The sequence below is a fragment of the Hippopotamus amphibius genome, chromosome 1 (genome assembly GCF_030028045.1).
Source record: "Hippopotamus amphibius kiboko isolate mHipAmp2 chromosome 1, mHipAmp2.hap2, whole genome shotgun sequence".
Classification (NCBI taxonomy): Eukaryota; Metazoa; Chordata; class Mammalia; order Artiodactyla; family Hippopotamidae; genus Hippopotamus; species Hippopotamus amphibius.
In genome coordinates this window covers 18,241,349-18,255,561 of record NC_080186.1, presented here as the reverse complement: position 1 = coordinate 18,255,561, position 14,213 = coordinate 18,241,349, and positions in this window count along the sequence as shown.

Below are 14,213 nucleotides of genomic sequence, written 5' to 3'. Positions count from 1 at the left end.
ATGTGCAGGAAAGTGTTAGCTTGGCACCAAGAAAGCATTTAATAAATGCCAGTTCTCGTCCTCTTTCCCGATTCGCAAGTTAGGTAAAAGTTCAGGACAAGAATACAAGAGAGGAAAAAAAGCAGGACAGGCTAAAAGCCAAGTAAAGAGCATGAGATCTGTGTGTTTAGGAATAGTAACAACATGGCCAGATAGGTCTGCAAATGCTTCCTGAGGGAAGTGGGCTTTTGAATCAGACCCCAGAGATAAGAAGAAGAGAAGGGATGACACCATGGAGCAATGATGATGTGAACATATGATTGGAGCGAGGAAATTTATTGGGAAGAAAATTAGGTTTGGCGCAGAATCTAGGGAGCAACTAAAGCATCATGAAAAGTAGAACTTTTCTAAATTTAAAATGAGAAAAAATCAAGGGTAAGCACAGATGAAAATGTACTTAACTGTATCACAAGCATTTACATTTCTTTAAATTTTGCTCCAACTTTGGTATCACTTTTTACACAAGCCCTTTCCTATAGGAAATGTTCCATATGTTTCTACTACATTAAACTTGTCATATGTTTCTATTTACAAAGCTCCTTGAAGGCAGGGGCTGGATCTTAGCACCAGTACATCCCAGGGCTTGGTATATAGTAAGTGCTCAATAAGCATTTCATTGAACGCACAAATTACTTTTATATTTCTGTTTTACATGAGAGCATGACATTTTGAATGGTGTGCTATAATTCGTGGTTCCTGGACAAGTATAATATTGAGAGCACAATACCCAAGCCAGGTAGGATTGTTTAGTTGGAGACAGCTATTGGGATGATTACCCCAGAATGTGGTAGGACAGAGCCATGCAGAGACCTTGCTAAACTAAATTTATCAACTCCCAGGCTGTGCTATAAACCCATTAGGCTGTGTTGCTTTAAACTCGGGGTCAGCCAACCAAAGGTGGATGCAAAAGACTTTAAACAAGCCTGCAGCTTGAGACTTGAAATAGAACAGAAAGGGAATTCACAGGACTCAACCTTGTCTTCTTGCTGGAGCCCTTGAGACCTGAGGATGCTGGCTGGGCTAACTCTACGTTGAGATAAGAAATGGCAGTTTCTTTAAGGTTTATTTTGTTTTTGGAGCCACTAGATCCAGGGGGCGGATCATGCCTTGAAATAGAAACATCTCGAAAGGCCTGTGAATCATTTCTTAGCGCCAGCCTGCAAGGTTTCATATCCTGTTCTCGGAGTTACCTTGGGTGCTGTGTGCGTGCATGTGTGTGTGCGTATGTGTATTGTTTTCAAGGGTGTTTGCTTAGGATTTGGTTTTGAAACTTTTACTTTCTTTTAATAGCTTTTTTTTTTTTTTACGCTGGAAGAATTTTTCAAATGGCTTTTGCGAGAAAGTTCAAACCCTGGAATGACTAAGTCTCTGGAAGAATTTGGACTTTGTAAGGGGAATTTGTTTGTATTTGGTATGAATCACCCAGTCACTGATCTCTGCAGCTAGATCTTTTAGAAAACTTTTAGGTCAACCCCCTCATTGTACACATGGGGAAACTGAGGCTGGGGGAGGGAAAGGGGTTCAGCTAAAGCCACACACAGTGTCAGCAGAAGTGATGGGACCGGAACGCAGGTCTGACTCCTGCAGCCAGCTTGCTTTGGCTTTGCAAGAGTCTCTCAAGCACCCAGTCTACATTTAGGTGGGCACATCTTCAAGATCTGCAAAGGAACAGGAATTTAAAGAGGGTTCTGAGGAGGCTGAATGCACCCAGTATAGGCATAGAAGGATGGGGAAAGGAATGTATGGAGGTATCTTACATGCATCACTTCGTTTAATCCTCCCTGGATCCTATTGGAGCAGTAGTTCTCAGCCCTAGTTGACTGTGCCCCCAGGGGATGTTTGGCAAGGTTTGGAGACGTTGTCATCAGGAGGGGAGGTTGCTACTGGCAGCTCGTGGGTAGAGGCCAAGGATATGCCTTAACATCCTACAATGAACAAGACAGTCCTCACAACACAGAATTATCTGACCCCAAATGTCAATAGTGCCAGAGCTGAGAAACTCTGTTATTTGGAGGGCACTCTTCTATAATATACCCCAATTTAACAGCCGAGAAAGCTGAGGCTCAGAAGGTACAGACACTCACTAACTGTGTGGCCCTGGGAAAATTATTTAACCTCTCTGTGCCTCAGTTTCCTCATCTATAATATAAAATAGAGATAACGGTACTTCTGTCAATGGTTATGATGATGATTAAATAAATTACTGTTTGTAAAGTACTCAGAACAGGGCCTTAATACCTAAGCATTATATGAGTATTTGCTAAAAATAATAAAATAAAAATAAACAAACAAACTTGTCCAAGATACACAGAAAATAAGTGGAAGAATTGTGGGGAAATCCTAAAGACATTTAAGGGTACGGGGACTAGAAGATGGAAGACCTTCTGGGGTGCAGGGCCCTGAGAGCAGATGAGGCACGTGGCCATCCACGTGGCATCCTACATCTCCCTGGCCATGAGGTTTTCCTTCTCAGACACTGTTACCTGAAATACAACTTCACCTTTTTATGGTAAAGTGATATGCATTGTTAAACGTGAACATCTTTGGCAAGTCTGACAAGGTAAGCCAAAGCAGTCATCAGTGATTGCTCAGGATAAATTAGTTCAGCTCCCTTCTAGCAAGTCAGCCTACTGCCCGCCCTCTGGACTCCTAACCATCAGTCATACCCACAACAGCCAGCACCACCTCAAACAGGCCTCCAGCCTGGACCAACTCCATGCCCTGTCCCACCTTGCACTCCACTTCAGGGCCTGCTCCTATCCTCCCACCTGCAGTTCTGATAGCCCTTTACCCAGCCGGGGACCTAGCCCTTGCTTTTCTGCTTTGACCATCTAATCCTGTCCTCAGTCAGGGATCAGATGGCTCCACTGGCTGCTTCCACCTGCTAACTCTCTGAGTGGTCACCATGTACATCCTCAAAGGCTTAGCTGCTCTCTCAGTGAGCACTGGCCTCTGGGAAGGAAACCAGGCAGAGGAGTGTTATGAGAGCAGACGGAGGAAAAGCCAAAGCAAGAATCCCCTATGTCTCTCCTCTGCCTGAGCCCACCTGACAAGCCTATTCCTTATAACAACAGCCCTCACCAGCTGTGCCCCACTCCCCCATCCCCAGAGACCGCCCCCCATACAAACTGTATTAGTTTTCTCTTATTGCTATAACAAATTACTACAAACTTAGTGGCTTAAAATGACGCAAATTTCTTATCTTAGTTCTGTAGATTAGAAGTTCGACAAGGATCTCACTGGAAGAAAATCAAGGTGTCTGCAGGGCTCTGTTTCTTTCTGGAGGCTCTAAAAGAGAATCCATTTCTTTGCTTTTTCAGCTTCTAGGAGCTGCTGACATTCCTTGGTTCGTGGCCTCTTCCTCCATTTTCTCTTTTCCTTTTTTTATTTTTTATTTTTTGGATTTCAAGAATAATTATATTTTATTTAATTAGCTCTTAAATGCATTAGACAAAATTCCATCTGAAACTTTATTATTCAAATCATAGACCCTCTGCTCACTAAACATTAATCTTACGTATACCTGAATGTTTTTAAATATATTCTTTTTAGTGACCTCCATTTTCAAAGCAGGCAACATGGCACCTCTCTGACCCTGCTTCCATTGTCACATCTCTGATTCTCTTCTTCTGTCTCCCTCTTCCGCTTTTAAGGACCCTCATTGGACCCAACAAAAAATCCAGGACCACCTCCCTATTTTAAGATCAGCTGGTTAAGAACCTTAACTCCATTTGCAACCTTGATTCCCACTTGCCGTGTAATGTAACATATTCACATAACATATTCATGTCCCAGGGATTAGGAGGTGGATACCTTCTCTTTTTTAAATTGAAGTATAACTGATTTACAATGTTGTGTTAATTTTTGTTGTACAGCAAATTGACTCAGTTATACATATATATATGTGTGTATATATATATATATACATTCCTTTTGTAAAATGTTGTTTTCCATTATGGTTGAACATAGGATACTGACTATAGTTCCCTGTGCTATACAGTAGGACCTTGTTGTTTATCCATTCCATATATAATAGCTTACATCTGCTAATCCCAACGTCCCACTCCAACCCTCCCCCCACCTCCACACCCTTGGCAACCACAAGTCTGTTCTCTATATCTGTGAGTCTGTTTCTGTTTTGTAGATAAGTTCACTTGTGTCATATTTTAGATTCCATATATAAGTGATATCATATGATATTCGTCTTCTTTGTTCTGACTTACTTCACTTAGTATGATCATCTCTAGTCACATCCATGTTGCTGCAAATGGCATTATTTCATTCTTTTTTATGACTGAGTAGTATTCCATTGTGTGTGTGTGTTTGTGTGTGTGTGTGCGCACGCGAGCACCACATCTTCTTGATTGATTCATCTGTTGATGGACATTTAGGTTGCTTCCATGTCTTGGCTATTGTGAATAGTGCTGCTATGAACATAGGGGTGCACGTGTCTTTTTGAATTAGAGTTTCATCTGGATATATGCCCAGGAGTGGGATTGCTGGATCATATCATAACTCTATTTTTAGTTTTCTGAGGAACCTCAGTACTGTTTTCCATAGTGGCTGCACCCACTTACATTCCCACCAACAGTGTAGGAGGGTTCCCTTTTCTAGGATGTGAATACCTTCGAAGCGGCCATTAATTTGCCTCCCACATTAAACAGCAGGGAGTGGCAGGGACCGTGACAGTCTAGAGAGTGCATATGCCTTCTGAAGGGGGCACCTGCTACTCAGCCCCAGCTGATTTCATCATGCATGAATAGAGGTTCAGTGTGGCTGGATCTGCCAATATTTTAAGCTGAAAAATCAGATTTTTCAGGTGAAGTTTTCCAATTTTGAAATTACTGGGCAGGCCAAAAATTTTTTTTTCATGGGCTAGATTTGGCCTGAGGCCAGCCAGGTGTGACCTCTGAATTCACCTGCACCCCATCAGCCATGGTGAGATGATGAGATGTTCTCTGGCATTTACAGGCTCTGCAGGCTCTGGGGGATGAGGAACCAGCTGGGCCTGGAGGAAGGAGGAACTTGGTCAGGAGCATAGCAGGTACTGCAGGCGGTGCCTCGGGGGAAAGTTTAGAGGGAGAAGGGACCAACCATTTCCCTAAGGGACCAACCATCACCTGCAGGAAGCAGTGGTGCATCAAAGGGTACAGGAAATCAGACAGAGGCCGACCTGAAGAAATCAACCAGACTGAGGTAGGCTTTATGCCTTGTGGCTTCAGAACAAATCAAGCAGACCCTTTCTAATTTCAAAAGGTATCAGTTCTTCCCTTCCCCCTGAAAGCACTAGCAATACTGGCTGGCTGTGTGGAGACTGGTGGGCTGAGGCATGGCAGGGGTGAGGTGAGGAGGAGGCTTTTCACCCGATGGCTTTTCATGCTTTTTGAATTTTGAACCAGGTGAAAGTGCTACTTACTTAAAACTGTTTCAATTTAAACTTATTTAAATTGAAATCCTTTTACTCATTTAAACATATTTTAAACTACAATAGTTTATGTGAAAGGTGAAAACATGAATGCAGTTGTCATGGAGACTCTGCTGTACTTTCCTGAAGATGGGATGTGTGACCTCATTGCAGGAAGAAATGGAAATGTGAATAAATGCTAATAAATTTGGCCAATTACTTTGGATCCATCATCTTAACTGCCGCTTTTCCTTGTCCTCACACACCAGTACTTTAGTAAACCAGACTGGCGTCTTAAATTCTATTCTATTCCATTCTGAATGACAAAAAGCTAAGACTCAGAGTCAGTCAGCTTGCCCCTTCCGCACTGGTGACCTTGAGCCAATGTACTTAACCTCTCTGAGGCTCAGTTTCCATATCTGTTAAATGGGGGTAATAATGATACCAATCTCATGGGCTGTTATGACAATCAATGAGTTAATGCATGTAAAACACTTGAAACAGCACAAAATCAGTGTCCAAAAATGCTGACTCTTACTATTAAGTATTTTTACTATTCTCTTTTAACCTTGTTGCTTTTGAGTGGGGGAATTATTAAAACCATAACAACTTAAGACATACAATGTAGGTAATCTAAAATGAAGTGAATTTAACCTCTGGCCCCCTAAATTCTTACAACCACACTCTGAAGAGAATATCATTGTCTCCATTTCATAGAAAAAGAAACTGAGGCCTGGAGAAGGTAAGCAAGTGGCTCAAGGACATTGAGTTTGGACACAGAGAAGACAGAGGCTTGAACCAGGATTTCAAGATTTCAGATCCCATGACTTTCAATTCAGATCTGTCCTATGGTGTGATTATATGGTGTGATTATAAAATAACAGGGCTGAGTGGGGGCAGTTGGATTTTGGTTTGTTAGTTTGGTGTGGGGACAGCCCCTCCCCTGTCACAGCCCCAGATCCAGTAGATTCTAAGGTGGGGGTCAGGTCAGGTCTCTGGCTCACATTCTGGCCTCGGCTTTGGAGCCAAGTTCCTCCCTCCCCTGGGAGGGATACAGGGTTGGGGAGGGGGTGTCAGAGCATGGGGGTTGCGGTGGATGACCCCAGCCCAGCTGCCGCCTGAGCTTTCTCACGAAAGAGCCTCTCCCGGTGTCCCAAATCCACCCCAGGCCCTCTGCCACCTCCCCCGACCCTCATCATCTAAGGAGCAGTTGTTGCAGCTTGAAAATATGTCTGGCACCAAACTTGGGAGTTCAATGCCCCAGAAAGATGGAGGGCACTGCCCAGGCAAACTTCAGGAAATGGGAGCACCCAGCGATCAAGAGCACAGCCTTGTTGGTTTCAAACCTGGCTCCTCCACTTCCTAGCTGAGTAGCTGTGGGCTTCACCTTCCTGAGATTTCCACAGATGTGAAATGGGATAGCCATAGTCTCTATCACAAATGTTGTTGGGATGCTTTTCTTTTTTAAAAGAGCTTTATTGAGGTATAATTTACATACCAAAAATTCACCTGCTTTAAGTATACAACTAAGTTGTTTTTAGCATATTTAAAGAATTATGCAACAATCACTTGTTTTAGAATATTTTCTTCACCCCTCCAGAAAAAACCCTGTACCCATTAGCAGTCACACCCCTTTTTCTTTTCAGCCTCAAGCAACCACGAATCTACATTCTATCTCTTTAAATTTACCTTTTCTGGAAATTTCACATAAATGGAATTAGGCAATATGTGGTCCTTTGTGCCTTGCTCTTTCCACTTATTCTAATATTTTTGAGGTCCATCTAGGGATTGTATACATCAGTAGTTTGTTCCTTTTTTTTTTTGGCCATGCCACGTGGCTTGTGGGATCTTAGTTCCCAGTCCAGAAATAGAACCTGGACCCATGGCAGTGAAAGCACCAAGTCCTAACCACTGAACTGCCAGGGAAGTCCCTAGTTTGTTTCTTTTTATTGCTGAATAGTATTCCATCACATGACTACTACATTGTATTTATGCATTCATCAGCTGATAGACATTTGAGTTGTTTCCAGTTTGGGGCTATAACGGACAAGGCTGTTATGACTATGCCCCTACAAAGTTTTGAGTAGACATGTTCTCATTTCTCTCGGGTAAATACATAAAAGAATTGCTAAGTCATATGGTCAATTTATATTTAAGTTTTTAAGAAACTGCCAAACTGTTTTCCAAAGTTTTATGTCTCCATCAGTAATGTATGAGGATTTGTTGAGAGAATTAAGTGAGATAATTAACATAAAATGCTTAGCATTGTGCCTGATCACAGTGAATCGTCAATAAATGGTAGCTCGTATTAATAGAGGTCTGAATAGAATCAGCTGTAGTTCTAGAGCCCACAGTACTGCTGCCTCCTTCCCTGAAAAGAAAGTAGATCTCTAAGAGGCATTCACTCTGCAGTATTAATGCCCATATCCTATATGCTCTTAGCCTGGCATTCAAGGCTCTCCACACCCCCACCTCCATTTACCTATCCAATCTTGGCCAGCATTTACCCTACCCTCTAGCTTCTGCCCAGCCAAGCTGATCAGCACCTCCGCTCACACCATTCTTTGCCCTCTCCCTCATGCCTTCCTCCTGCCTTCTCTTGGAGTATTAAAATCTCACTTGGCTTTCAAGACTCAGCTCAGGTGTTCTTTCCTCTCCAAGGTCTATCTTGAGTTTCTAACTAACTAAACCAGAGCCGTCTATGGGCTGTTGAGCACCTGAAATGTAGCTAGTCTGAACTGAGGTGTGCTGAATTATAAAATATATACCAGACTTTGAGGACTTAGCAGGAAAAAATAATATAAAATTATTTTTGAAATTATTAATTACATGTTCAAATGGTATTTGGGGTATATTGGGTTAGGTAAGATATATTATTGAAATTAATTCCACTTGTTCTTACTTTTTAACAATGTGGCTGCTAGAAAACCTTAAGTTACATACGTGGCTTATGTCTGTGGCTGAATTCTAGTTTTACTAAACAGTGTCGGTAAAGAGCACCAACATTCTAAAAGTTGCTATTTATTGAGCACCTAATTTCTTACATTGCTGTATCTGTTATCTGATGTAATGCTCAGTGCTGTCCTGTAGAGTAGATATTATGAATATCTCCTTTTTACAGATAAGGAAACAGAGGGAGGGTGTGGCCTCCCCAAGGTCACACAGCTGGACACTAGCAGACTCAGGATTCAAACTCAAGTTGTCTGCCTCCAAAGCCCATAGTCTTCCATGGGATTTTGCTGCACCGACTACTAAAGCACCAAGGGCTTTGGGAATCTCCTGGGGTGTCTTTGGCTGGAATTAGAACAGCTGTGCATGGTAATGAATCATGCTAATCAGAAACTCTGACTAAATGCCTCTCATAAATACAAAATGAGAAAGCAGATTAATTAACACAAGCAATGCACTTGGAATAAATCGGATCTTGGGATCTGTGGGTGTAATAAAAGGTGGAGGACCACTGATCTAAATAAATATCTCATTTGGCAGGTGGGGAAACTGATGCCCCAAAAGGAGAAGATCTGTCCAGGGTTGTCAGCGAGTGGCAGAGCCAAAAGGAAAAGCCGGGTTTCTTGGCTCCCAGGCTGAGTGCGTTGCATGTACCTCACTGTCTTTACATGGAAGGCCCCTCCCCCCAGCCACCTGGAAGCCTTTTGTCTTGAACCAGCCCCTTTCCTCTCCCAAGCCTGTCCCAAGGACTAGAGAGGAGGGGGCCAGGAGACCCAACCCATTTCCCATCAGGGTCCCAAGGCCACCATCCGGTCCTGGGCCAGGAATTCCTTTCACAGACTGAATTAAACTGAGCCGAAAATAATTCTGAACCCTTGGAAGCCTCCAAGAGCTCTTATTCCTACTCCGCTCGGCGTCTAGCAGGCCAGGCCTCCCCAAGTCTCCTTTCTGCCATCTTCGGGGCTCCCCCAGGCTTCCCCTGCCAATTCTCATATCCACTCCCACGTATGTAGGGAGAGGGATGTTTAAACACGCTGCCCACATCCCTGCTCCCTCTTCTCGGCCTCTCCCAACAGGCAGCAGAAAGGGAGACCAAAGACGTGCTAAACCCAGAACCATCCCTATGAACCAACCCAGGAGGGCCCTAGCCGGAGGCACAGAGAAGGAGCCCCCAAGAAATAGAGAGAGACACGGACACAAAGGGGCACAGAGTGTGTCCAAGACAAAGAGAAGAAAAAGGATGGGTGTTTAGATCAAGAAAAGGCACGCAGCAAGAGACGAAAAGTAGAGAAATAAGAAAAAGTGGAGAAGGAGGTGGAGATGGAAAGGGGATTCATGAGAAGGAAAATCAGAAGGGAAAGTACGAAGAAGACAGAAATTAGAATTTGCGCGATGGGGGAGGGGGGGAGGGGAGGAGGGGGGACACCGAGAGCGCGACACCGAGACGCGCAGCGATCGGGGGCGCCGGGGCCGCGGGGGTCCCGGGGGGCGGACCCTCCTCCCGGCGCCTCTCCCCGCCGCGGCGGTCGGAGCAGCCACATTCCTCCGGGTTTCCCACACACTCGCCATCAAAGAGTCCCCAAAGCCCCGGCTTTTCCCGCGCCCCTCCCCCGCCAGGGCCGGAGAAGCTATTTTTCACCCCCTCCTGGTCTTTAATCTGTTGTGGGGAAAGAAAGCGGCTTTTGTTGGGCGAGGGGCTGCGCGGAGGGCGGGGCGGGGGCGCGCGATTGTGTGTCCCGCAGCTGCGCGCCTGGGGCCGCCGGGGTGGGGCCGCCGGGGCGCGGGGCCGGGGCGCGGGCGGGGAGGCCCGGAGGTCGCGCCGGGTCGGGGTGGGGCGCAGGGGCGCGGGCGCGGACGGCTCGGGCAGGTCGACGGGGCCCGAGTGGGGGCAGCCGGGGCGCGGGGTGCGGGCGGGAGGGTCGCAGGAGGTGAGGGAGTGGAGGAAAAGGCCACCCGGGCGCGCAAGCCCATTGTCCTCTTGGCCCTGTTCTGCACCTGGTCCGGAGATTGGGGGAAGATGGACACAGGCTGAAAGGGCACATGTGGAGAAAGCTGCACACCCGGAGGAGGTCGTATACACAGGCAGGGGGCCCCGAGAACTCGGAGACACACCACACATGTGAGCAGCAATCAGGGAGACACACACACACACAGCCTAACACCATAAAGGTCTGTTGAACAAAATGGATTTCCAATATGAATTTCCTTCTTCCATCCCCAGTTTCTCCTTAAGACAGGCCCCCATTCGCCAACATTTGCTTCCTTTCTCCCTCCAGTTGGTAGCCTGGCTCATACTTCAAAGCATAAGCTCTGGACTCAGGCAGCCTTGCTCTGCCTCCCAACAGCTGTGTGACCTTGCGCAAGTCACCTCACTTCTCTGAGCTTCAACCCATATGAGGGTTGAGAGAGAGAATATATGTAAGATGCCTGACTCATTGTTAGCCCTTGGCAAATGTTACCCTTTATGAGGCTGCTGGTGCCTGGGCCGCTGTAATGATGACACACTCAGGGGCAGCTCTGGCCAACAGGAGGCTCTCTCTGAGCTGCAGCCTCTAGCTCTGCTTTCTGTCACCCCTGCATTTCCGCTTCAGTGCCCCACTGCGCGTGGGGGAGATTTTTCCTCTCCAGCAGGGTCAGCTCTGTCCCCAGGCCGGATCCCTCCCCTCCCAACCTCAGTACCTACCTCACAGCCTTTGAACTGCTGCTGGGATCTAGGCCAACACAAGACAGTATCTGAGCAGGGTGAACATTGCTTTTCAAGGCCTTTTCTTCTTCATCTTCTCTTGCCTTGGATTCCATCATCTTTCTAAAGCCTTTCCTGAACCCTATTAGTGGGAGCCCAGATCCAACTGTCAGCATCTGTCTGTGGCAAAGAACATCTACGTGCTCTCCCAAAAGTGATTACTGGGGTGGAACTTCATTCAGTACACCTTCACTAATGGCCCACTCCAGTGCCAGGCACTGTGAGAAATACTGAGACCAGGAAGACAGATATGACATGATTACAAAACAGGTGAGTTATAAGCCCCATACGGTGGTTGGAAGTGTTCAGCGAAACCATGAGTGAAAGTGTTCTGGAAATAGCGAAACCTCTGCAATATATTATTTTCCTTTTGCTATTTGTTAAATCAGAGTTAAATTCCCACATAACTTACTGATGTCCTCCAAAGTCTAGAAGTTCCAAACTTTCCTAACAGGGAAATGAGGTTGTCCCTGTCTGTCCTCTTTAGTCTAGAAATGCTAGGGTGAGGGAGCTAGTGTGTGCGTGTGCGTGTGTGTGTGTGTGTGTGTCTGTCTGTCTGTCTGGATGCTCTGTGCAGTTTGAATGTCTATCTCTGTCCTTGAATGCATCAATGTTTGAGCCACAGGCCTGAGTTCAAATTTTGATTGTTGGAGTTTTTCCTGCTAGCTCTGTGGACAAATATCTTGGATCTTCAATACCTTTGTCATAATATCTACCCACAAAAGACTTTAGAGAAGATTATACAAGACAGAATTTATAAGGTACCAGCACAAGATAGATTCTCAGAAAATAAACTCCCTTCCTACTTCCCTGTGGTTGTCCACCCACACACACACCCCAGATGCCAAGCCAGCCCCAGGACATCCTATGGTTACTGCCTACCTGCTGACATAAGTGGTTAGTTAACTTCAGGGTGGTATGGCTGGATCAAGCTAGGCTAGCTTTGGGTTCAAAGAAGGAGACAGGGAGGAAATTCAACTCCAAAGCTGACTCCTAAAAACAGGAGTAGTCAGCCTGTATTTTGTTTAAGAATAAACATCCCTGAAAGCATGGATGGGAAGGGTTTTTGGGGGGGTGGGGGGGGAGCTTCACATTTCCAAGAAATTTCCAATGCTCTGTGAGTCTTTCTGCTTAGAAAACATTTCCTAATACCTTAGTGTCTGTCTTCCAACCTAGTGCATGCCCCCCCCCTTTTCTCTATCCGGTAGAATAAAACCCTCTCAGGTCCAAACTACCTTCCTAGGAGGTCCCTTGAAAAGGCAGAAGGAGAAGCATAAACACAGAAGGATAAAAGCTTTGAGACAGGCAGACCAGACTGGGGTGCAAATCTTGGATCTACAACTTGTTAGCCTGTGACCGTGGGCAAGCACATTAACCTCTCTGAGCCTCAGCCTCCTGGTATGTAAAATGGGTCAATGAGGTAACGTATGAGAAGGCAAGTGGGACTTAGCAAATAGTTAATAGTCAATGAAGGATGATGATGATGGTGGCACCAAGTACTTCTGAACTGTAGAGAAGCCCTTCTTGGAGGCCCCTGAAGTCCCCATTCCTACAAGGAGTCATGCCTTAGATCCAGGTGCTCCCCATAGTCTCCTTCTCAGTACTGCCCACGTTCCTGAGACCAGTCTCAGCGGGAACCATTAAGCTTGCTTGGCACCACCTACCTCACTCACCAGGGGCTACATCACATCATAACACATAAAAATAACTAATTGGTTCCTACGGCACTTTCCACCCCTTGCCCCCTTGATCCTTCCAGCTGTCAGTAAGGTAGGTGGATATTATTTTTCTCCCCATTTTACAGAAGAGACAACTGAGGCAAAGGGAGGAATAGGTAGTCCCTCCGAGAGTTTGAGCCTGGCCTTGATTCTGAGTTCCCTGTGCTCTTCTTCTGTCGCATGAGTCTCAAGCAGTAGCTTGAGGTCTAGCTTTGCTAGGGTGGAAGAAAGGGGTATGTTCTAAGTGTATGCCTGGGAAGTCCTCCACACACCTTTACAGATACTTTGTGAGCAAACAGGCACATATTAGGAAATGCAGCATCTGGGGGCATCCTGAGAGTACAGCAGACCACCCTAATGCTAATGAGAGTTAGAGGGCAGAGTGGACACGGAGCCAAATGAGGGGAGGGTCTGGGTCCTGGCTATAGGTCAGCAACTGACATCCAGAGTAACCTTGGGCAAGATTCCGAAGTTCCCTTGATCCCCACTTTCAACATTAATGGCAAAAAATAGAGTAGACAAATAGAAGCTCAGTTTAGGCAAAAAGACATCTGCAATTCTCATCATCATTACTTTGGCTTTGAAATCGACAGCTCAGAGACCCCCCACCCCCCATCACTTTAAAATTTTAAAGACAAAACAGTATAACTTAATAGTTCTACCAACTCTTTAAAAAATCAGAGAGCACAACACTGACTTTTTTTTCCTTCTTTTTTTTTTTTTTTTAATTTTGGCAAAGGAAGATTCAGTTCCTGGAAATGCTTACAAAATGATTCCTGACACTGGGAGGAGATAGTTAAATAAGGAAGAAGATGAAAAGTTATAAACAATAAAGGAAGAAGGTGGCAAGAAAGAGAATAAACAAAAGAAAGAAAAGAACTAAAAGAGATAGGAGAAAAAAGACTTTAAAGGGCCCCAATTCAAGGAACGTTATCAAGTTCTCAGTATCTGCAATTCACAAGCCGCTTGCGGGTCGGGGCGGCGCAGACCCCGCCCCTTTCTCGGGTGTCGGACGCTCATTGGTGGGGGCGGCAGTCGCCGGCCGGTGACTGCCCGAGGAAAGGTTGCCTGGGACACGCATCCCTGTGTGAACGCATGACGTCCCACCCTGGCGCCAGGCTGTCTGGGGCTGAGTCTTAGATCAACACAGCTGTGGGACCGGGACCCACAGCTGGGCAAAGGAGCGGATTCCTCAACAAAAAATAGGATTGTGAGAAAAGTTCTGAAACAAAAACAGCGCAGACAAAAGCCTTAATGACATCCTTTCATAAAAATAAAAAATGCAAGAGGGGGGAAAAAGCTGGTAAAAGGAGCAGAACTGGGAACAGAAAGTTCAGAAGCATTTGGAATAAGAGACTGA